Consider the following 23,838-nt stretch of genomic DNA (forward strand, 5'->3'; position numbering starts at 1 on the left):
TTTATAACAATATTGAGCAGGCTTAGATTAGTCACAGTTCCTGAATTTGTGTCTTTATGCAGAGCAGAAATAGAATATGAATAGTTCAACCTCTAGACCTAGAAAGTTAGTACTTAATTAGGCTAACAGAGTCTAACCAATGCTTGACTGCCAACACTGGGAAAAAGCTTGAGTCTCCTGCCTGGTGAATAATTGGTTTCCCATGGCTTGTTATAAAGAAGTTAAGCTAAAGGTCACCTTGAAAGACAAATACTTCATAGCTTGTCAAATCTTGGATTGAGTTGGCATAGAAATATATCATTAAAATGCCAAGGAGCAAGTAAGTTTTTATTTTAGCTTCTTTTCTTATATGGATTTAAGATTGATACTGTCTGAAACTTGTACTATCAGATCTTAGGGTTATTTAAGTAGGAAAAATTATGGTCAGCATTTTTTCTTAAATACACACACACACACACACACACACACACACACACACACACCTAATTATGTTACATTTTACCTTAAGAAATAACGAAAGGATATTTAGAAAAAGACTGTGATGGAAGTCACAGAATTAGTGAGAAAGGGGTATGGAGTCTCTGCTACTGAGGATCCCTTCTTGGAACTTTTCAAAGTTTGGCCATTGAGAAGAAGAGGACAGCAAGGGCTATAAAGCCGTTAAAACACAAAGGGCCTCTCCTAGCTGCAATTAGCTTTTGCTGCTGAGAACCTTTATAACTTGACCATCGACTGCCTTCATAAGTCAGATACTAGGCAGGCTGGAGAGGGGTAGATAGATATTGTTCTCATCCCAAATAAAAGAAAACAAATCATATACTTTATTGCAAGCTTTAAATTTGCTTTTCTGGTTTTGCTCAGACACTTTATGCCAGCCAATGAGGAAACAAAGAATCCACCTTTCCTGTTAGAGAATACTATTTGCTTTAATTAAATAAAATTTTATTTAGCACATTTTATGTGCCTTGTAGTACATCAGGTGAGAGAGAAGGGGAAAGGTTAGTCTCAATGATTAGGGATGTAGACATCTGTGGAGGAGTCACCACTCATCCTCACAAGCTGAAGGTGAGATGAAGAGAACAAAGCCAAATATCGATCCTGATAAGGGATTTGCTGAGAACGTCCAAGAAGGGTCTGGTTGTAAGAACAGGATACAGTGGAGAATGACGTCAGGCCACGCAAACAAAGAAATATAAAGGCACGGTATATAGAGAGCCTAAGACTGGAGCAGACAGACACAGCCGCAGGGATGGGGGAATGGGGCTGTGTGGTTTCAAGCTGACTGGAAAGGCAGACTACGTCTGGACTTTTAATACTGAAGACATCAGAAGTGAGAATTCCAGAAAAGGTTTTTGTTGTTGTTGTTGTTTTAAAGTAAGGCATTGCCATAACCACATTTTTTTTTTTTTTTTTAGATTTATGAACTAATTCTGGAGTTAGTGTGAACCTCAGAAGAGAGAATAGAGAGAGATTCTGGAAGCTGAAGCTCTGAAAGGAAGCCGTTAGTGCCAACATGTGCATGAGGGAAGAATCAGGATGTAAGTATGAACACTAGAAAGGTGCGTTACAGAGTGGCAGAACTTTCAGAGTGGGCACTGGATAGCACAGGTTCTAACAGTGCCCACACAGATGGTTAAGGCAAGTCTTATGTGAGAAAGACACTTTTTCTTTTTTAATCTTTGGAGGATGGTGAAATCTGCCATACATGAAGATTTGGCAATGTTTGATGAAGATAATTTTTAAATTCTAAGTTTCTGTGTGTACTGTGATGTGTTTTTATTGCTTTGAGAGTGTCTCATTGAATTACTTATTTTTGAAATGTGTATTGGGTAGTCATATAGCCCAGGCACTGTTTTAGTGTCTAGGAATCTAGCAGTTTTTGTAAAACAATAAAGTGGGTGCCTATATCATGCTGGGGAATAGAAAGAAACATGGAGAATAAATAAAATACAGAGTATTGATTAAAAACATTTAAAAGGAGAAATGGAAATGTAGAATAATGAAAGAAGATGCCAAAAATTTAGAAGAAATGGTCAGGACCCTTGATTACCGTGATAGACTGAAAGGAAGTAAAGGCAGCATATAGGTTGGGAAGAGAAAGCAGGAAGTTTTGGGGCAAGAGTGTGCTCAGAGTCTGTGAGGAATCACACAGAGGCCATGTGCCTGTAGGAGAGAGATAGAAAGCTGACCAGGGAGAGTTTCTGGAACGCAGTGAGTATTTTGGCTTTTCCCGTTTGTGAAGAGGAAAACTACCAAAGTTTTCCAGAAGACTAAATTAGGCCCTAACTAGATGCCTCTGGTATTAAGTTGAGAAGCTATGCAGGAGGCAAGGATAGGAAAATAGAGACCATTTTGGGAACTGTTGGAATCATCCAGGCACAGATATACTCAAAGGTGGTGACAAGTGGGACAAGGTGCGGGAAATATGCACATCCTTGATGTCTTTAATTACAACGTTTGTGGACAGACCCCAGACAAAGTGTAAGGGAAAGAAAAGTCAATATCTATTCTCTAATCAATGAAGTGGGCTTTTAATTGACTTAGAAAATAAGTGTGGAGTGAAGAAAGATGGGTGAGAATACTAGCAGTTCCATTTTAAGCATGTAAGCAGACAGTGCTCAGCTCTGAGTGAACGAAGCTTTGTTTCTCTCACTTGGCCTTGTGTGGTCTCTATGTCCCTCTATGTCTTTACATCTGGAAATAAGACTCTGCAGAAGTATTTGTGGACATTTCTATAGATAGATCTGGGCTACTTTGTGTCTTAGATCCTTTCACCAGAAACATTATACTATCCTTAGGTCCCTGTCCTCCATCATCTTTTAGCTTCTTATGAACTTACCAAGCCATCATACTTTAAACATATCTAGACTCATTATTGATGCACTAGTGTGCATCAAAGAACAATCATAATATTAAAAGCAGCTGAGTTGAAACAGTTAATTATATGATCAAGTTATTATCCCAATACGGTTATTTGTACAGAAATAAGAACAGAGTGGTCTATTTACTATGATAATAAAGCTGACATATTTTGTTTGGTTTAAGCAATTTGTTGAAAGGATTTTTCAATAGCATTTCTATTATAAAAACCTTGAAATATTATGGTCATAAGTTTTGATTAAATAGTTAAATAATTATTTAAATTATTTAAACAATTATTAATTATTAAACAATTAAATATTAAATTATTAAATAGTTGTTAATAATTTAACTATTTAATTAGTTAAATAATAATTTAAATTAGTTAAATAATCCATGCATTAAACATATTTTCCCCCAATACTCTTTTTCATAGTACATTTCAGGATTTCAAAACCAAAAGCCAAGATTTTAATGCCACGTGAAAACAAACAAAAACTAAACACCCCTCCCTCCCCCTTGAAAAAACCCTTTGAAATCAGATGGGAGAAAATATTGAATGCGTGATTTGGTGAAGGTTGGGTGAAGATTTTGTTTTACTAGAGCCAAATTCCCTTTAGGCTTATGTTGCTGGTTCTCTTGCTCCCAATTCCTGAAACCCTGAGGGAGAGATAACAGCACCTGCCTTAGGTACTGCTCAGGACGGAGGTGCAGATCTAGTGAGCTCACACATGAAACACTTTAGCTTTCTACGTGTTAACAGTGATACGATGCGCAGTTACTATCCAGTGAAGTTTACAGCAAAGTTAGTTTAAAGATCTCTCTGCCCAAACTTTGGTTGTGAGTCTTAACATCTGCTTTGATCCCTGCTGAGTGGAGTCTTTCAGAGGACCTCTACGGGAGACTCTAGTCCTCTTTCCTCTCTTCAATTCCTTCCTGTCTTTATTTTATTTGCCCTTCTGAATGAGAATTAAGCATCCTCCTTAGGGTCTTCCTTGTTATTCAGCTTTTTTTAGGTCCATGGATTATAGTGTGGTTTTCCTGTATTATATGGCTAATATCCATTTATAAGCGAGTGTATTCCATGAGTGTCTTTCTGGTCCTGGGATACCTTACTCAGGATGGTCTTTTCTAGTTCCCACCATTTGCCTGCAAATTCCATGATTTCCTTGTTCTTAATAGCTGAGTAGTATTTCATTGTGTAACTGTACCACAATTTCTGTATCCATTCCTCCATTGAGGAACATCTAAGTTGTTTCTAGATTCTGGCTATTATGACTAAAGCTGCTATGAATATAGTTGATCAAATGTCCTTGTTGTATGGTAGAACATCTTTCAGGTATATGCCCAGGAGTGATATAGCTGTGTCATGAGGTAGCTCTAGTTCCAATTTTCTAAGAAATATCAGATTGATTTTTAATGTGGTTGTACAAGTTTTTTTCTCCCACCAACAATGGAGGAGTGTTCTGTTTTCTCCACACCCTCATCAGCATGTGCTGTCACTTGAGTTTTGATCTGAGCCATTCTGAATGGTGTAAGATGGAATCTCACAGTCATTTTGATTGCATTTTCCTCATGACTAAGGATGTTAAGCATCTCTTTAAATGTTTCTCCACCATCCGGTATTCCTCTGTTGAGAATTCTGTTTAGTTCTGTACCCCATTTTAAAAATTGAATTATTTGGTTTGTTGGTGTTTAATTTCTTGATTTCTTTATATATTTTGGATATTAACCCTATGTCAAATGCAGGGTTAGTGAAGAACTTTTCCTAGTCTTTAGGTTCTCATTGTGTGTCAGAGTGCTGTGAATCCTATGGAAGAGTGGGGGGATAGATGGACCCTGAGGGGACAGGAGCTCCACAAGGAGACCAACAAGGTCAACAAATCTGGGCACAGGGGGTGGGGTTCTGCAGAGACTGATACTCCAACCAAGGATTATGTGTGGAGAGAACCTAGACCCCCATCTCAGATGCAGACAATAAGCATCTCAGTTTCCATGTGGGTTCCCTAGTAAAGGGAGCAGGGGCTGTCTCTGACATGGACTCTGATGTCAGCTATTTTGGCTTCGCTTTTCTGAGGACAAGGGGAGTGGGATAGAAGGGAAGAGGGAGGGAGAGTGTGACCAGGAACAGACAAGGGAGGGGATCACAATGGAATATAAAGTGAATAAATCATAAGAAATAAATTTTTAAAAATCTCTCTGGCCTTAACTTGTGTTCTGGAATAGACAATGCCTCATTTTATGTCAGAACAAGCTGAGCAAAGAAGGACATCTTCTAATACCATAAGAGTTGATTTACTGTGTCCAGCCCTCTTTCTTCTGTGACAGAAGTAGATAGTCACTTCAGATTTGTTTCACTTATGGAATTAAAGCAGACAGAATTTTCATGTCAGGTCTGTCAGTGACAAAGGACCCCTTCTGCATGACTACCATTAAAACAACAACAAACACAAAGCCAAACAAAACTGGCTCATTTGGTTATACAGGAATTTAGTTCATGAGTGCCTGTTTTTAATCTGTTTGTGCTGCTATAACAAACTACCAAAGACTGAGACATTTATAAAACAAAAATGTATTTTTCATAGAATGGAGGTTGGAAGGTACTCACATTGGTGTTGGTGAAGACTACTCTCTGTATGCTCATGGCAGAAAGAGCAGAAGTGCTATGGACCAAAGGAAATGTGAAGGATCCTCTATAATGGCCATAGGCCCTTAGGAAGGCTTAGGCTTTATGATAACATGATCCTTTCTTAGTAGTACTAAATGTATCAGTTATTAAGCTTAAGCTTCAACATGTAGAGTTTAGAGGAGATGTTATCATTTAAATCAATCTCCAGTTGGAATTGGACTGATCTGTTGGGACACAATGGGAAATGCTAATCCAAAACCATGGCCACCCATAGATTTGACTTAACCTTGAGAAAAGGTTTCTAGTTCTTAGCCTTATTAATGAAAATGTTTAGATTTGGAGAACCTCAAGGACAATCCCATTTATTTATTTATTTATCTATCTATCTATTTATTTATTTATTTTTGATAAAAGTATTGTACAGAGTAGGGAAAAATCCTGGCAACCACTGGAAGGAAATGTAACGTCCTACCTTTCAAGTTAGTTATTGTGGTGGTTTGAATAAGAATGGTTTTCATAGGCTCATACATTTGAATGCTTAGTACTCAGTCAGTGGAACTGCTTAGGAAGGATTATGCCTTGTTGGAGGAGGTGTGTCACTGTGGATGGGCTTTGAGGGTTTCAAAAGCCCACTCCAGCCTGTCTCTTACTCTCTGATATATAAGCTTTCAGATATTGCTCTAGTGGGATGCTTTCCTGCCTGATGGCCATGGACTTTCCACCATGATGGTCATGGGCTCTCCTGCTGAAACTGTAACCAATCTTTCAATTAAATGTGTTCTTCTCTAGGTTGCCTTCGTCATGGTGTCTCTTTGTAATAGAATAGGAACTAAGACAATTATTAATAAAAATAAACAGTTTACTAAAGAAGTATAATGGATTCCCAAGCGTGGAAGTGGGCTTTGAAATTAGCAAAGAGCCCCCAAAATATCTGACCTGGCAGTGTTGGTGTTATGTATTCTAGTAGCCGCCTCCTCCCACTTGTATCCTGGGTTCTTTCTCTCTGTTCCCAGAAGGCACAGCTTCCTGTCTTCCTCTACAAACTGGCTTCTTTCCCATGTCAATCTTGGTTCAGCTCTGTTCTCCTTATTTTGCTATAAGGAGACAAACTGCATATCTCTTTTATCCAGTCAGAGGAAACTCTAGTTGTTCCTTCCTAATGCTCTACTGTTGAGGAGCTGTAAGCCATTGCTAATGTCATAGCCCCTGAGCACCAGTGATTTGTGACTTCATACTGGTTGATCTAGACTGGTCAGATCAATGGGTATGTTCCTCAGCTTCCAATCAATGACACGTGCATTCAAAATGGCAATGTAACTTATTTTGCAAAGATGGAACAAGGCAAATGGTCCCCACTGAACTGCCTCTTCTCACCAACATCTCTGAGCCCATAAACACAGCAGTCTGACTCCAGTTGGTTCTTACTTGACAGGTCATTTGGTTGCTTCCTAGTATGAATAATTATGTTTTCTCAAATATGTCCTTTACAAATAAGCCTTTGCTGGCTGGCTGCCCATATCCATTTTTATATTCTTTAGTTAACAAAACATGTAGCTCTACTAAAGGGGGTCTGAACCCCTTGTCACCTACAACAATCTCACTATTAGTTCTTGTTCATATGTAGCACCTCAAAATGTCCTAGACTGTGTTCAGTCTTCTTACATGAAGTAGAAATTTTGGAAGTCCCTCGTTTTTAGCAGGACCATCATATTTACTTTTGTTTTGGTGATGATAATTAGCAATTAAATGCCAGACTTCAGCAAGTTCTTATGGTAGCAGGACATCATTAGCTCTCACACACTGGGTAAGATGCTCAAGACCAGAAAAGCAAGAGAATGGTATGATCTACAGATATAATATTCAAGACAAAAATTCAGAGACTTATTAATAACTGTGTGGGCCTAGACATCTCTCTCAGATCCTCTCCCTTTATCCCCAGCCCCCATGTCATAGTCACAGGGTATAGTGAACATAACTCTCAAGCCACAGAAACACACTCAAAAGAAATCTTTTTTGGGATTTCTTTATGTCTAAAAAGAATTGTAATATGCCCAAACAAAGAGTATTCTCTCTCTAATTAGGATGTACTCTGATAACATCTCTACAAAGCTGGAGAGATTCCCTGCTTCTAATTAGTGGCCTTTGGAAAGGCCTGCAGTGAAGGTCTTTGGATTGCACAAACACACTGTGGCTACCGTGTTGCTTTGTAACTCTCTGAAGGTCACCATGACTCATGGTGCTTCAGCATCTTCTCTCAGAGATGTGTAAATGCTTCAGGTTCTCATATGATTACTTCATGGTAGCTTCTAACTGAGTGTAACACTGCAAATGAGTTAGTAATAACTTCCATTCTAAATGTATCTAAGGATGAGTACATTTCACTGGATCATTTAAGCAGGTGTGTGTTGAATTTGTAATCAGTCTTGCCCTGGACTCATATGAGTGCATAACCTGGGTGCATCACATCTTTTAGTCAGCTTTTCAAATCTGAAGCTTTTACTATCTGCCACCACAGGCATCTAAGCACATCTCTCTAGCTCAGCATTTGCTGCAGAGACTCCAGCATGACGATTGTCCCATCCTTGCACATGACAGATAAAGACAGTGAACGGAATGTTAAAGTGAATTTATAGCAAATCTTTGTTCTTGAGTGGTTTCTTCTGTTTATCACCATCCAAAGTAATTTCTAAATGTTATCCTGGAACACAGTCCTTAGTTACAGCCAGGGTTTCTGGAAACTATCCTGTTATCATCTATGTAGAACCAGAACACATGGCCCACAAAGATTCTACTTTGGCACAAGATTTATTTTGACCTGAAGGCAACTGGGAGATAGCGAACTGAAAAGGAGCTTTCTTTTCCTCCAGGTCTGCTTAGAGGAAGATTATACGTTTCCCTGCGTATATTCTCTAGTCAACATATATTCTCTAATAAACAGGTGAATGCCTTTAATAATTTGAGATAACTCATTACTGGAGACATCAGGGTCTTTGTTCTGCATAAATGCTTGCTAAACTGATGTCTACATTCCGTTCGTTTCTCCATGTATTTACCTTCTTACAATTTACTACCTCCCAGCCCAGCCTTCTTTTCTTTGTCTAACCACTTATATATAATCCATCATCCTGTGTTAAAGTGGCAAAGAAGTGTCTCTTTTCACTGTGAAGTGTCAGTATGCACACAAAATATTTTTTTCTTCTATTTATCTCTACTTCTCATGTTGAGTTTACAGGACCTAGACAGTTGATTTCACAAGGATTATTTCCTTTACAGAAGCCAGAATTTTAGAAACTCAGATTATTCCCCTGACCAGCCAAGAAACAAAACATCTACACCAACCAACTTGAAATAAGCAGGCCAAAATGAGAAACACAGAACTTTCTTCATTTCTATCTCTTCTACCAATTTACAGTCATATATGACCTCTATCCATCACACATTATGTTTGTTTCTGGTTAGCTACTACCAGCTTTTCCATATCAATGGATTCTACTCAGAGAATGCATAAAGCCGTCTTTAATCCACTACTAAGCTGTCACACTCCTTTCCCTGAGTGAGTTCTGTCCAAAACTCCGGTGTGGATGGCTGAATCCTTGATACAGCAAGCTTAGGATATCATCTGCTTATTTCATCTTTCTCTATTTCTATTTATACTCTACTTTATGCAAAGATTTTAGGGACAGCATAGTGCTTTGCTTATCTGCCTTTAAAAAAATGTAGACTCCTAATCTCACAAATCAAGAAGTATTATTTTGTAATAAATTACCTTTACTCATGAATGAGAAACTAATTGATGTGAATTTTAACAGGACATTTAGCAAAATGCATCTTGATAAAATGTATTTCATTCCATGGAATATTTAATTTAAAAATATTCTATGATTAGACCTCATGATTGAAGGTTTTGTGTGTGTGTGTGTGTGTGTGTGTGTGTGTGTATGTGTATGCAGTGAATGGGAGTAAAGCAGAAATGTGTAACTGGTCCAAGTGCAAGGAAAAAGTTGTGGTGGGTTCAGCCACAAATGGAACATATGCATCAAACCCTGTCACTTCCAAGTTCCAGATACCATCATGAAGGAGAGCAGGATTGTAGGAGCCAGAGGTAAGGGAGGACCAGAGCTAAACATTATTTTTCTGGCTATGGCAGAACCTCTGCACTCAGGACCTCACAACAACTGATTGTCTGAATAAGTCCTACATAAAATCAAGACAGCCAATGTTCTGGCATGGATGTGGATGGGGATAAATGAGAAGCTGTTGATGGTTGGTGGATTCTGTATGAGAAAGTGTAAATTTTCTTTAAAAGTGCAGTCCCTGGCAGGTCAGTCAAGCAAGCTCCAGTTGATGCCCCACACCCAAGAATCTATGGGCAGTACAAATTGTACTCTAAGCTATTTTTTTTTAAAGAGAGAGGACATGAAATTGAAAGGGGCTAGGTGAGTGATAGATAGGTCGCAGAGCAGTTAGGGGAGGAATGAGGGGCAAATATGAATGAAATACATTGTAGGCATGTATAAAATTTTCAAAGAATTAGTAAAAATATTCAATTAAAATATTCTATAAACATGACATTAAAGTTTAAAATTAATTTTATTATGTTTTGAGAAGTTTATACACGAGTATTGTATTTAGATCATCTCTACTCTACTTTCTCCTCTTTGTAAATCTTTCCAGGTCCCCACCACTTCCTTTCAACTTCATGACCTTTCTTATCATTTTTCTTATATAGCTGTATAAATAAATTCAAGCTGCTAATTCCACTTAACATTGTTCACATGTACATGTGCTCAGGGTTGGCCATTTAGAATTGTATAGCTTAACAGGGACTTTTCCTTAGGGTTATTAATGGCTGTGTCTATTCCTCCAGGGGCACAACCTTGTGAGACTTCCCCACTTACTTTGGAATGTCAACTGGTGTTGTCATGTACAGTTCTTATTTAGGAGACGATGTTGTTTAGATTCCGTGGGTGTAGCCACCTGTCATATACAGAAGACACTGTCTCACACCAGGTATCTGCGTTCTCTGCATCTTCTCTGCCCCTTCCTCCATGATATTTCCTGAGACTTAGGTGTAGAGGTTGTGTTGTAGCTGTATCAGTTGAGAATTGGCATGCTCAGTTGTTCTCTGCATTTTGACCAATTGTGGTTTTCTCTGCTGGCCTTTGTTTGTTGCAAAAAGAAGCTTCTTTGATAAGGCGTGTCTTACTTCAAGTACTATTTCTGTGAAAAAAAATGCAATAATGACCACGGCAATTCTTATAAAGAAAAACATTTAACTGGGCCTGGCTTACAATTCAGAGGTTTAGTTCACTGTGGGAAGTATGGTGGCATGCAGGCAGACGTGGTGATGGAGAGTAGCTGAGAGTTCTACAACCCAAATGGCAGGCAGCAGGAACAGAAAGACACTGGCCCTGGCTTGAACATTTGAAACCTCAAAGATACCCCCTAGTGACATACTTCCTCCAAGAAGGCCATACTGTTTCAACAAGTCCACACCATGCAATTGGGCCACTCCTCATGAGTGTATGTGGGCCATTTTTATTCAAACCACTATAAGGGGCTACACTTATTCATGAAAATAAAAATAGGTGCTTAGACTGCAGTTGGGAATTATACTAGTGTAGGAATTGACATTAGTAGGTTCTCCTTTATAGTCTATGACCTCAACAGCCATAGGTAGTTGGTTAGGCTTACAGTATCAGAGATGGTACTGTATGGTACTCAATAGGATGCATGAATTCCCTCCTATTGCATGGACTTAAGTTCAATTAGGTGGCTGTTGTTTAAGATATTTAATATTTTATGGCTTTATTAGGGTAAAATAAACAGAATTGTGTATACTTACAAAGTACAACATACTGTTTTTATATATGCACACACCACAGTTTGATTACATGAGCTAATTAAAATGCATGAGCATGTGTTTTTGGTGAGATCTGTCAAAACATATTCTCCTAGCAATTTTCAGGTATATGATGTATTAGCTGCGGTGACAAGGCTATGCAATAAATCTCTACAATTTATTCATGGTGTCCAACTGAAACTTTGGAGCACTTAGCTTTTTAATCTGCACCCAGAAAGAAAACATTTTGAAATGGCATTAAGGTCACCAGGGTCAGAATAGGTCTGAAACTAAATTGTCTTTGCTTAAACATCAGGATTTTAGGCTCAAAGTTAATCACCTTAGGAACTGTTGTCTTGGATTCAGCCTCAGAGACACACAGAATCTGTGCATCTGTGGATCAAGAGGATCAGAGTATATCTTTAAACAAAATTTGAAGTTGGCGGTGTCATCCACATTGCGCTGGGCTTGTAAGCGACACAAGAGTCACACAGGCTAATGTCTTTTCCTTCTGACTGGATCAGGTCTCTTGTTAGGAAAGTGCATTTTTAAATTGCCTGACTCAGATAGAGGCCGTGAAGCGACTGTTGGTTCTGTCCTTGGAGCCAGTTTGTCAGGTGGTCAAACAAGAAGACCCTGAGTTTGCAGGCCTCTATGGCACAGAATTTTAAATTGGAGCTTGTAAAAGAGGGAAATGATGTAGAAGAAATTCAAAGTAATAAAATTGACGTTATAAAGATTTTGTTATGAAACATTTGCTTAGGAGACATTAAAACACACAGAGTAGAATTCAGCTTAGGAAGTGATACCCCCAAATGTCCTAAGGATAAGTAGTCTGATAACCAGGCCTGTTAGAGACAAGAGGAACTGATAACGCTTGGATATAACAGGATTGACCAGATGCTAGGCTCATCATTCTCAGCCCAAGGGCAAAACACAGAGTCACAAATATCATTATATACTGATCTGTCATTAAGTCCCCTGTGCTCTTATTAAAACAAACAAACAAACAAACAAACAATCCCTTATAAATCTGTCAGGTAGCAAGATGACCCTGGGTAACAACTATTTAGAAGAGAACAACACTGGTCTACTTAAAATAATTTTGGCAATATGTAATATCTTTGCTGTGTAAATATTCTATCTACCTAAGCAGCCAGACTTGGGTCCTGGGTCAGGGACTTGAAAAAGATTTAAGGATTTAAAGATTTTTGTATGTGAAATATATAAGCTAAAGTGTCTATGAGTTAATAAAATCTTCGGTTCAATATGGACTCTTAGTTGTACGTTTGCCTGAGTGAGCGGAGCATTTAGCAAACAACTCCTCCTTCATCTCTTAAGTGTGTAGTGATTTCTATATGGTGGCATATTATTATTTTTTTAACAATATTACAAAAAGTGTAGGAAACAGGAAAAAAAAGACGAACAGAAACACTAAGGGCAATGGGAAAAGATGCAGTGTTGGAACAGGTTCTTTCGGAGGTCTGTCTGCTAGAATTAGATCTTTGTTTTCCTGTACAAACTCCTGATAGCCTAGATTTCATGTGTCTGCCAGGGTGGCATGTCAGTACCTTCCCTTCTTTGCCCACAAGGATCTTTAGCTTTGCAGTTTGTGGTCTAAGTTCTTCTGCCATCCCTGTCCTTCTCAGGCCATGCATACAGGAGTACAGATAGGTAGCTCCAACAGTCAGCCAAGCTGTGCTTTAGGACCAATGAACTCCAAGGCCGCTTCTGTTGGTGATGTCTGCTTCCAGCCATTGCGAGTAGGGCGATCTTTCCCGATGCCTTTTACTTCCTGCTCCTCACCGCTGGCCACCGCTGAATTTTTGTTTGTCAGAATCTGATCTTCCTGTTCTCCACTGCTCATCCAGATGGAGTGGCAGGTAGAATCTACATTCTCTGACGTGGCTTGTCCCTGCTTTCAGATCTTTTCATAGAAAACTAAATTTTGTATTATTGAACTTATAAATACTATTTTCTTTGAAGTTATCATCTGTTTTAGTAGTCTTTAGTTCTCCATAATGATGTTTTATTTTTCCATGAAGAATGCCTTAGTTCTTTCTGAAGATAGCACACACCTTAGAATTCACAGACTCCAGATGTTGCTTTCAGGAATATAGTGTTCACTTATTTGTTTCTGAGGAACTTTACTAACGGTATACATTTGTGCTTCTCCTTGTCTATCTAAAATCAGATTTTGTAGTGGTGTGTGTGTATATGTGTGTGTGTGTGTGTGTGTGTGTGTGTGTGTGTGCGTGCACCTGTGTGTAAGTAAGGGCCTAGAGATGTGGCCTGGCACGTTCAAGGTCCAGGTTTAATGTCCAAGACAAACCAAAGCAACAAGACCAGTATCAGTTGACTTTTGTTTTATAATTGCCTGTAAGCAAGCAAACACGCTCATAGCTGGTTCCACCTTCCTTTCTTCTGCACGGAAATGGTTGGAGTGTGTGCAAGGACCTATTGCTAATTAGTATCCTAGATGCACAGAATAAGAACATTGCTTTGTAGTATTTCCTATAAGAAACTCATCTTGTTAAAAACTGTTTAACAGACACCCATATTTTTTAGTATTCTAAATAAAGATTCTGTCATGTGATGTCAACTCATAGCTTTAAAAGAATAAGTATTTATTACATGGACATGTGCCATTTTCTTGGCCTTTGCTTGGAGGAAGAAGTGAAATCTTAAAAGCTCTTTTATTCCTAATGTAGATGAGCCTGAAAGTGCAGAATATTAACAAGTGCATAGAGCAGACATAGTCAATTTTAATGACAGAAGCAAGCAACCCTGTAGTTGCTGGAAACGGAAGTGGGAGTATGAACTGAAATATCTAATTCTGATTAGGAAGAAAAATCCACAGTAAGTACTTCAGGAGGGGAGGCATCCAAGGAGCCTTCGATTCTAGTCCTTCAGGATGTCGACTGGAGGAGTCATGCTTTGGAGTCTGCAAAACTTCCATCTGACTTCATGAATCTCATGGCCACAGGGTGCTGTCCTCAGCAGCCTTAATCACCAAGGTGCAGGACTCCATGTCCTGATTACCTTTAGTTTCTTTGTTCCTTCAGGAAGTGGCAAAGGTTTATGAGCAGGATCTTGCCTGCTGAAGTTCTCCATACCACTTCTGCTCATCAGATCTAAGTCTCTTCAACAATCATCTCATTTGTTGCTGTCAACAGCTTTTTTTCAGTCAGAAATGTGGTTTTCAGTTCTTTGAGAAAATCTTTAAGTCTGCCATTTTTCCCAGTATAATTTTCTATTATAGCAAGCTTGTGCAATAATTCATGAATAAATGGAAATTTCCCAGCACCATCACAGTGGACATCCATAAAGCAAACATGCAAAGAAAACTTTGAATTCTCTGGCCTTCCGATCTCTAGTTGCAGAGTCCAGGCATTAGCCACGACACTGAGGTTATAAAGTAGATCTTCACAAAGCTGAAGTTTCTTTGGGTTGCTGCAGATTACAATAATCAGAAGTTTAAACTGACCTTTATCTGAAACCATAGCACTGTGACACCTTCTGCTCGGCTATGATTGACCAGCATCCTGAAATCTTTAGTGTAATTCGGATGCCCTCTCATTATAGAACCTTTCAAATCATACAATTTGACAAAATGACATTTCTCTCTATTGTTGACAGCCTGCCAACTGTCTCATCAAAGATTGCCACTGTTTCTGGGTTTTATTTTATTATTATTTTTTTTTGGCAGACCTTTTAAGTAGGACTTCTCCCTCTCTTCCTAAAAGGAAGCTATGTGTTTCCAGCTGTTTAGGATTTGGCTTATTTTCAGTATGTCATTTGTCATATTATCCACACTTTTCATTTGTCCTGGTATTAAGCTTGTGAGATTCTAGAGCTCTTCCTCTCTTTCTCTCCTCGGGCTGGGATATGTCTTTTCTTATTCTGATGCTTGTCCTTCACTGTGTCATACAGATGCAGGTGATAGTTAACCATCTTGCCAGAAAATCCCCAGGTTATGCTCCTTTCAGCCTTTCATTTATTTGTCTACACACTCCTTCCTTTGCTCTGTCATGTACAGGGACTGTGAGATTATTCTGGCACAATTGTGAAGTCAAGGCTTGCTACTATCTACAAAGGACAACACACCCAGGAACCACTGACAGCCAGAAGACTGGGGCTAGTTTTGACCAACATCTCGTTTTCTCTGATGCATAGATCTAAATGCATTCTCCCCTTTGAAAATCAGAAGCAACTCCTGGTGGAAAAGCAGAGAGGCTGACTGAAAACTTTCACCTCTTTTTCTGCTCTTCAAGTCCCAATCCTCCCAGTCATGTCCCCAACTGTGTAGCAGAACATCTGCTGCAGCATCCCTTTCCTCTCTGACCCCATCTCCAATGGATCACAGAGAACCTACTTCAATCTTCCTTCCCTCAACCCATCCCAGTACCCCAGCTTCCAACACCAGCAGGCATTTTCTGCAAACACAGCAGCTGCGCAGGCCAGGGAATCAAGTAAACTTACCGAAGACCTTCACCACTCCATCTTCTCCTCCAAACCAAATTCCCCAGTCTCATCCCCATTTTGCAGCAGAACACATTGTAGCCTTCCTTCCGCTTCTTCTCACATCTCCTGAGGATCCCAAGACCTTCCTCTCCTAACTCCGCTTGTTACTTTATTCCAGCCTCAAACTCCAGCAGGGACTTCTGCTAGGGAAGCAGGTAGGTTATCTGAACATCTTTCCCCCTCATTCTGTTACTGTAGGTCAACACCTCCTAGCCTCATCCCCAACGCTACACCCTCCCTTCTGGGGTAGCCTGTCTTCACTGTCTCCCACACTCCAGGGAGTCAAAATAAACAGTTCCTGGTTGAACGGTCTGCTCTCTCCCACTTGTGAACTCCTTCAGACTCCTAGCCTATTCGAATTCCAAAGTGTCAGCTCCCAATACCAGAAACATATTTTACCTGGAATCCCATTACTCATGACAAGCAGGTCAAAAGAAAATCTCCTGCCAGGCAACACACAGTCATTTTAAGCTTTGAAAATCCACAGAGAAATAAAAAACTAAGGAACAAAACACTGAGGCAACGAACACAAAATCAGAAATTAATTTTAATATCTGACAAAAGAGATTTCAAATCAAGACAAATCAGAAGAGATAGGTAAGGGCACTACATACTCATCAAAGAAAAAAGTCCACCAAGATGACATATCGATTCTTAACATCTATGCCCCAAACACAAGGGCATCCACGTTTTTAAAAGAAGAGGAGGGAAGGAGAGAAGGGGGCTAAGGCAGGGATACAAAGTAAATAACCTGTGATTAATATAAAAAATAAATTAATTAAAAAAAGAAGTGCTTCTACAGCTTAAATCACACATTGACCCTCAGACACTGATAGTGAGAGACTTCAGTACCCCACTTTCACCAATGGACAGGTTATCCAGACTAAAACTTAATACAAATATCCTGGAGATCAGAGATGTTACAAATCACTGCTGTCTTTGAACCTAACATGAGTGTTTGGTGATAAAAGCTCCCCAGAGAGTATCAGAAACAGCTACTTCAATGTGCTTGAGTACATGATGTGGCTTGTTTAAGATTGCTGAGAAATAAATAGCTCACCTAGGCTCTACCCCCTTCTCTTTTTTTCCCTTTCTTCTCTCTCTCTCATGATGTTGGAGATGACACTTAGGGCTTAGAATATGCTGGCAAGTGCTCTACCACTGAGCATACGCCACTTCCCCAGTGCTCTTAGCGTAGAAAATGCTGGCCTTTACTATGGTTTTCAGTCAGTCAGTACGCTGAACTCCATTTACAGTTTTTCTAGTCATGTATCAGAATGATGGTTTGTGATACAACGACCCATTTGTACTTAGTGATAGAGATTACTGTTATGAGATGTTCTTCTGTTTCACCTTTGCAGACATTGCATTTTCACTTTGCTAAATTGTTCAGTCATATTTATTTCCTTAATTGCACTTCATAAGCTTTTAATTATGTACTTTTTTGACAAATTAAATTGCATCTTATTAAGATTTGCAGAGATCAGGCTTCATATCAACTCATGCAGAACATGTGTTCCTTAGTAAAATACTGGCTTTGTCAAGACTATGTAAAATGATAGCATTTCATTTTTCAATAAACTGGAAAAACAAGCAAATTATCTCTTATCTATGCGCTACATATCATCTATCTATCTATCTATCTATCTATCTATCTATCTATCTATCTATCACATGTGTATCTATTATCCATGTCTATCTACCATCTATCATCTATCTATCTATCTATCTATCTATCTATCTATCTATCTATATCATATTATCTACCTATCAATCACTATGTATGATTCTGTTTTTGTCAACTTGACAGAAATTAGAGTCATTCATATAGTTTGCTATGATCCACTGCATCAAAGCATCCTCCTGGGAAAAGAATGGCAACAGGAGCAAAGTTCACACTGCATGGACCCTCAAGTATGAGAGAGTTGACAGGAAGTGGAGCTGGGCTGTAAAACAAGGCTTATTCTTAGTGATCCACTTTGTCCAGGCAGGCCACACCTCTTAAAGGGTCCTCGACCTTCCTGTCCTAGAACCCTTTCTGTTGTGGTGCTAAAACAATCTAGAAGGAACCCAGAGGACGGAACTGATTTATTTGGCCTACACTGCTACCTTGTGGGGGAGTCAGGGTGGGAAATTTAAGGACAAATTGAAAAGAAGCATGGAAAAACACTGTTTTCTGGTCCAGCCCCTCACTCCTGGACTCATGTTTGGGACCACCTGCCTCGGGATGGTGAGCTAGGCCCTCATGAATCAATTAATGATCAAGACAGTCCCTCAAACATGCCCACAGCCAATCCAATGAAGACAATCCCTCAGATGAGGTTTCTCCTGTCAGGTGAGTCTAGGCTCTGTTAAGTTCATAACTAAAGCTAACTATAACCCTTGCCAAGCAGTATTACCAGTGTTTAAGTGCTTCAACACATGAGACTATGAGAGGCCTTGTGCATTCAAACCACAACAGTTACTGAAACTTCCTACGCTTCATATGACAGCTACATATATTAAAGGAGTGTGTGGTCTAAAACATCAGTAATGCCACTGTATTTTCCAGAGCTCATCTCATCTCATCCTCCACCTGGGCTTTATCTTTGCCTTGTTGTATATTTCTATCTTCAAATGCACTCTGTTACATTATACCCCAATCAAACATGTAATGGTCTATACAAACAAATAATAGTAAATAATCTAGACAAGAAAATGGAGAATGTGCGGCTGGAGAGATGGTTCAGGGGTTAAAGGCACCGGCTGCTCTTCCAGATGACCCAGGTTCGATTCCCAGCACCCACATGGCAGCTCACAACTGTCTGTGACTCTAGGGTATCTAACTACTTCACACAGACATGCATGAAGAAAAAAACCCACCAATCCGCATAAAATAAAAATAGGTAATTTTAAAAAAAGAAAGTGAAAAATGTATGATTTTGTCAGAAACCATAGACTGGACTCTCCCCAGTTTTTGTTGTAGGCAAGATACAGTGAAAGATGTTAAAATTAGTGGGCAGGGGTTTGTAAAGACGGAAGATATTTTAATTGTCTCAAATTACCTCCCTTAAAGTATGTATTAATTATAAAGGGAAATATAATTAATGTAGCTATTATCTTACATATCTACAAACAAATGACTATGAGCTTTGTGGTTTAATATACATCTATTTATTGTCAGTTTCTCTGGGACAAGAAGGGCCCTCTGCCCAGAGTCTCACAGAAAGGAATCAAAACTCCAGCAGGTTCTGTTTTCATTTGCTGCTCAGGGATGTCATGTAAACTCTGGTAGTGCATAAGCAGATAGGTTCCTTATCTGTGGACTAGAGTTACCTTGAACCTACCTTCTGTCCACCCTTGTGTTGGCTGTTCTCTGCCATAGGAAGGGAGGAGTGATTCAACTTTCAGTTTCCTCCTTCAAGGCCAGGAGGGAAGTCTCTCTCACTTGGAACTGAGCTCCCTTCTTTTGCTAGCTCTTTACATTAGTTCAGACTAATTGACCCCAAATGAACTGACCCTGTTTAAACTACAAAATTTGTTTTTCAGTACATCACAAACATAGAAATGTTCTCTACCATTTCATTTTCAAACTTTAGGTCTCAATTTATTTCATAATCAGTGCTCTTTCCCAGAAGGTGGGTGAGTTCTGAGCACTAATGATTTGGAGCTAAATGTTCCAGATGTGGTTTTATGTGCTTGGGGAAGAGTGGGATATATTGTCTTTCTTTTTCAGACAGGAAACCTATTGAGGCAGGCAGAGGCAGGCAGAGAAACAATCTGCTACAGAATAGGGAATTAATAAACAATTCACACCAAAGAGTGGAGGAAGGAAAAGGGTCACCACACGTTGAAAGCACTAAATATGCTGAAGACAATGCATGCCTTTGGTTTAGGGGGCTAGATGCCAGTTTAATTGATTCAAAATGACCAAAGCTTAGGACTGTTTGCACCCGGATGGAAAGCTCAAAACTGAAACAGAGGAAATTCTAAATAACCAACCTCAAAGGCCAGGCTGATTTCCTTTGTGTGACACTGAATCAGGACAGGGTCCTGCACATGGAGGAAAATAGGAGAATGTTGGAACAATGCTAAAAGGAATAAGAGCCATGGAACATCCTACACACTAGGGTGTTGAACTGAACCTACGTAATAATCACCAAGGATTAAGGAATGTCTAAGGGTGCCACAGACTGAGGTTTTAGTCAAGAGACCATTTTCCAGAAGGACCATACCAGCACGCCGAGCAGGGCAGAGAGAATTCAGGACCTCTGTTCAACTGATTTGTGACATAATCTGGAATCCACAGGTAAGGAACCAGGTCTAGCAGGACTAGACACACACAGGAGCTCCTGTCAAGGAAGTGGTCACAGGCATCTGACGTGGACATGGTGCCCAAAACATAGCTGAGGGTTAGTCAGGTTGTGGCTGAATTCTACGTGGAGACAGCAACAGGAACGGGCTGAACATGGGCTGTAGCATGAAATAGCAGCAAAGATTTGTACCCACAGTGATACTGCTGGCAGGAGGATGGGGTGAGGCCTCCTGAGCCCACCATGGTCTGCTCAGAACTGAGCACGAACAGCAAATACAGCATCTCTTTCTCTTTATAGCGTCCATAGCCTCACAATCAACCGAACTCAGGCTGAGATATTTGAGAACAAACATATCTCTATAAAACTTGCATGTGTTTATTTTTTCTTATTTTTTTCTCTAGACAATATAGCATAAGGACATTTAATAAGTTTACATGAATAAGTATCTTAAGTAGTCGAGGGATAATTTAATGTATACAGAAGGTTTTTCATGGGTTATTTGTAAGCACACTACCTAAGAGACATGAACAGGTTCCGATTTTAGTGTCCTTGAGGAGTTTCAGGGAACACTCCCACACAGATGACCCTGGAGGGTGACTGTATGGAGAAGGCATGTCCAGGATTGAAAAGGCCTCAGCTATTCCTGCGCACCATTCAACACTTTATTTTAATACTTATTGAGTCCCACATGTGAAAGTACATGAAATAATTAACTTCTGTTAACCATTCATGATTAAATATTTAACACTTGATCAATGTTCAGAAAAATGTGAACAGCTTTTCTTCTTGGTTTTTCCAATTCCCTCTTCTCTATAATAACACAGTCCAGATACAGGTGACTTCTAGAACAACACACCTCTCTAAAACCTAGAATCCACTTCAGCTTTCAGTAGAGTACTTTTAGCTGCTCACACTAGGGGAAGCATAAGAGAATGATATTTGCAGAGGAGTCATGGGAAAACGCAGTCAGGAGAGAACAGAATGGTCCCCATTCTTCTGTCTGGCGCTGGGACTCCTGCATAGATTTTTAATGAGCACTGTTTTTCTTAATGTCATTTCACAAACTTACTTCAGAAGCTTACTGCATTTATAGGAACTTAGTATTTTTAACACACTGATACTATTTGCCTACAAGCTATGCTTTGGTCAGAGAATATCAGAATCATATAAATTGCTTATATAAATTTTATTATATAAGAGAAACAATAATTAATTGTTAGAAAACTCTTCTTTCCATGTAGATATCAAATATTCTTTTCTTTTGGTGTTGTTTCTTTTGTCATAACTCAAGAAAAACATTTTTTATTTCATATAAGTTACTTGTTTTCTTATTTTTTACATCTCTAATTATAGTAGTCCCCTTTGTCCTTGTAAATAGGATTCATTTCAATAGATTTGCAATAGATATCTGAAACAGCAGATGGTACTGAATCTTAGGTGCAAGCAATGTAGCATAATGAGTGAGAGTCAATCTAATAATTAAAAAAGATATCAAATGACCAACGGGAGTTTATTTGATAAAGTGTGAATACCCTGTACAAAGGATTTTTCCATATCTTTATGGGATAGAGTGAGAAAGTAGGATTTCTTTTTTTCTCTCAAAAGGAAAATTTATTTTTTATATTTATTTTTTAATTATAAATTTATTTTTTTATACTTTACTTACTTTATATCCTGACTGTAATCCTCTTCCTAGTCACCTCCAGGTCCCACCCTCCCTCCTTCCCACCTATCCCCCTCCCCTAGTTCACAGAAAGGGGGAGCCCTCCTCCTCTACCACCTGACCTCAGCCTATCAAGTCTCATCAGGGTTGCCTGCATCTTCTTCCTCTACAGCCTGGTAAGGCCACCCCACCAGAGGGAAATGATCAAAGAGCAGGCAACAGAATTCATGTCAGAGGCAGCCCCTGGTTGACTTACTAGGCAACCGACATGGAGACTGAGCTGCCTATAGGCTACATCTGAGCATGATGTCTAGGTCCTCTCCGTGAATGGTCCTTCGTTGGTGCATCAGTCTGTGTAGGACACCTTGCCCAGATTTGTTGGCTTTGTTGGTCTCCTTGTGGAGCTGTTCTCCCCTCTGGATCCTTCTATTCCCCCAATCTTCCATAAGATTCTCGGCACTCTGCCCAAAATTTGGCTGTGAGTCTTAGCATCTGCTTTGATCCCCTGCTGGGTAGAGTCTTTCAGAGGACATCTATGGTAGGCTCCTGTCCTGTTCTCTCTCTTCAACCTCTTCTGGTGCCTATTCTATTTGCCCTTCTGAACAAGAATTAAGCGTTCTCCCTAAGGTCCCCTTTGTTATTTAGCTTTTATAGGTCTATGTATTTTAGTGTGTTTATCATGTATTCTATGGCTAATATCTGCTTATAAGTGATATATATATATATGTATATATGTATGTATGTATGTATATGAGTGTCTTTCTGATTCTGGGTTTTTCACTCAGGATGATCTTTTCTAGTTCCATCCATTTGCCTGCAAATTTTATGATTTTTTTTCTTGTTTTTAATGGCTGGGTTGTATTCCCTTGTGTAAATGTACCACAATTTCTATATCCATTCATTGGTTGAGGGACATCTAGGTTGTTCCTAGACTCTGGCTATTAAAAATAAAGCTGCTATGAATATAGTTGTGCAAATGTCCTTGTACGGTGGAGCATCTTTCAGGTATGTGCCCAGGAGTAATCTTGGGGTAGTGTTGTTCCCAATGAGAAAGTAGGATTTCGTCACACCACTCAGAATGATGCACAACCCCAGTCTTATTAAATATTTACTTTTGAAGTTTTTTGTTTTTAATATTTTGGGTAACTGAAACCATGAGGTAATGAAAATTACTGTATTTCAGTATTCTCTTTATTTCACAAGGAGATAGTAAATTCCCTCCTAAAGGTACTATGAAGATCTTAATTTAGCTATTAGCCAGGGTTCTTTCTCTCCCTTCTTCTTTCCCTCCCACCTCCTTTCCTGTATCTCTCCCTTCTTTTAAATCTTTCTTTTATTTTTCCTTTTTTTGAAACCCAGTCTTACTATATAGCCCAAGTTGGCCTTAGACATGAGACTGTGACTATAGATGTGTATACTACCATGTTTAATTTTCAATTTTTCAAAGTCTTGAATCTATACTCTTAAATTTTTCCTTTCTTTTCCCCTTCAACCCTCCAGTCTCTTCTCTTTATACCTCCCCTTTCTCCTCCCCTTTTTTCTGTCTTAGTCATAGTTTCTATTGTGAAGAGACAACATGACCACAGCAACTCTTATTAAAAAAAACATTTAATTAGGACTGGATAATAATTTCAGAGGTTAGTCCATTGTCATCATGAAAGAAACTTTAGTGGCATGCAGACAGACGTGGCACTGCAGAAGAAGGTGCGAGTTCTATATCCTTATCTATGGGAAATCAGGGAGAGAACTAGAACTGGACCTGGCCATGGCTTTAAAAAGTCAAAACCCACCTTCAGTTTCAAAATTCCTCCAGCAAGACCACACCTATTCCAACAAGAACACACCTGCTAATCCTTCTCAAGAAGTACCACTCCCCAATGACTAAGCATTCAAATACATGAATCTGCAGGGAGGGGGTGGAGTCATTATTATTCAGACCAGCACTTTATCCCAAATCTGAGCAAGGAAGAAGTGTCAGTTCAAAAGCAGCTCAGACCAGTACTGACATGATTGAGTGAAACTGCAA

Source organism: Meriones unguiculatus, chromosome 6, assembly GCF_030254825.1.
Source record: "Meriones unguiculatus strain TT.TT164.6M chromosome 6, Bangor_MerUng_6.1, whole genome shotgun sequence".
NCBI classification, from domain to species: Eukaryota; Metazoa; Chordata; class Mammalia; order Rodentia; family Muridae; genus Meriones; species Meriones unguiculatus.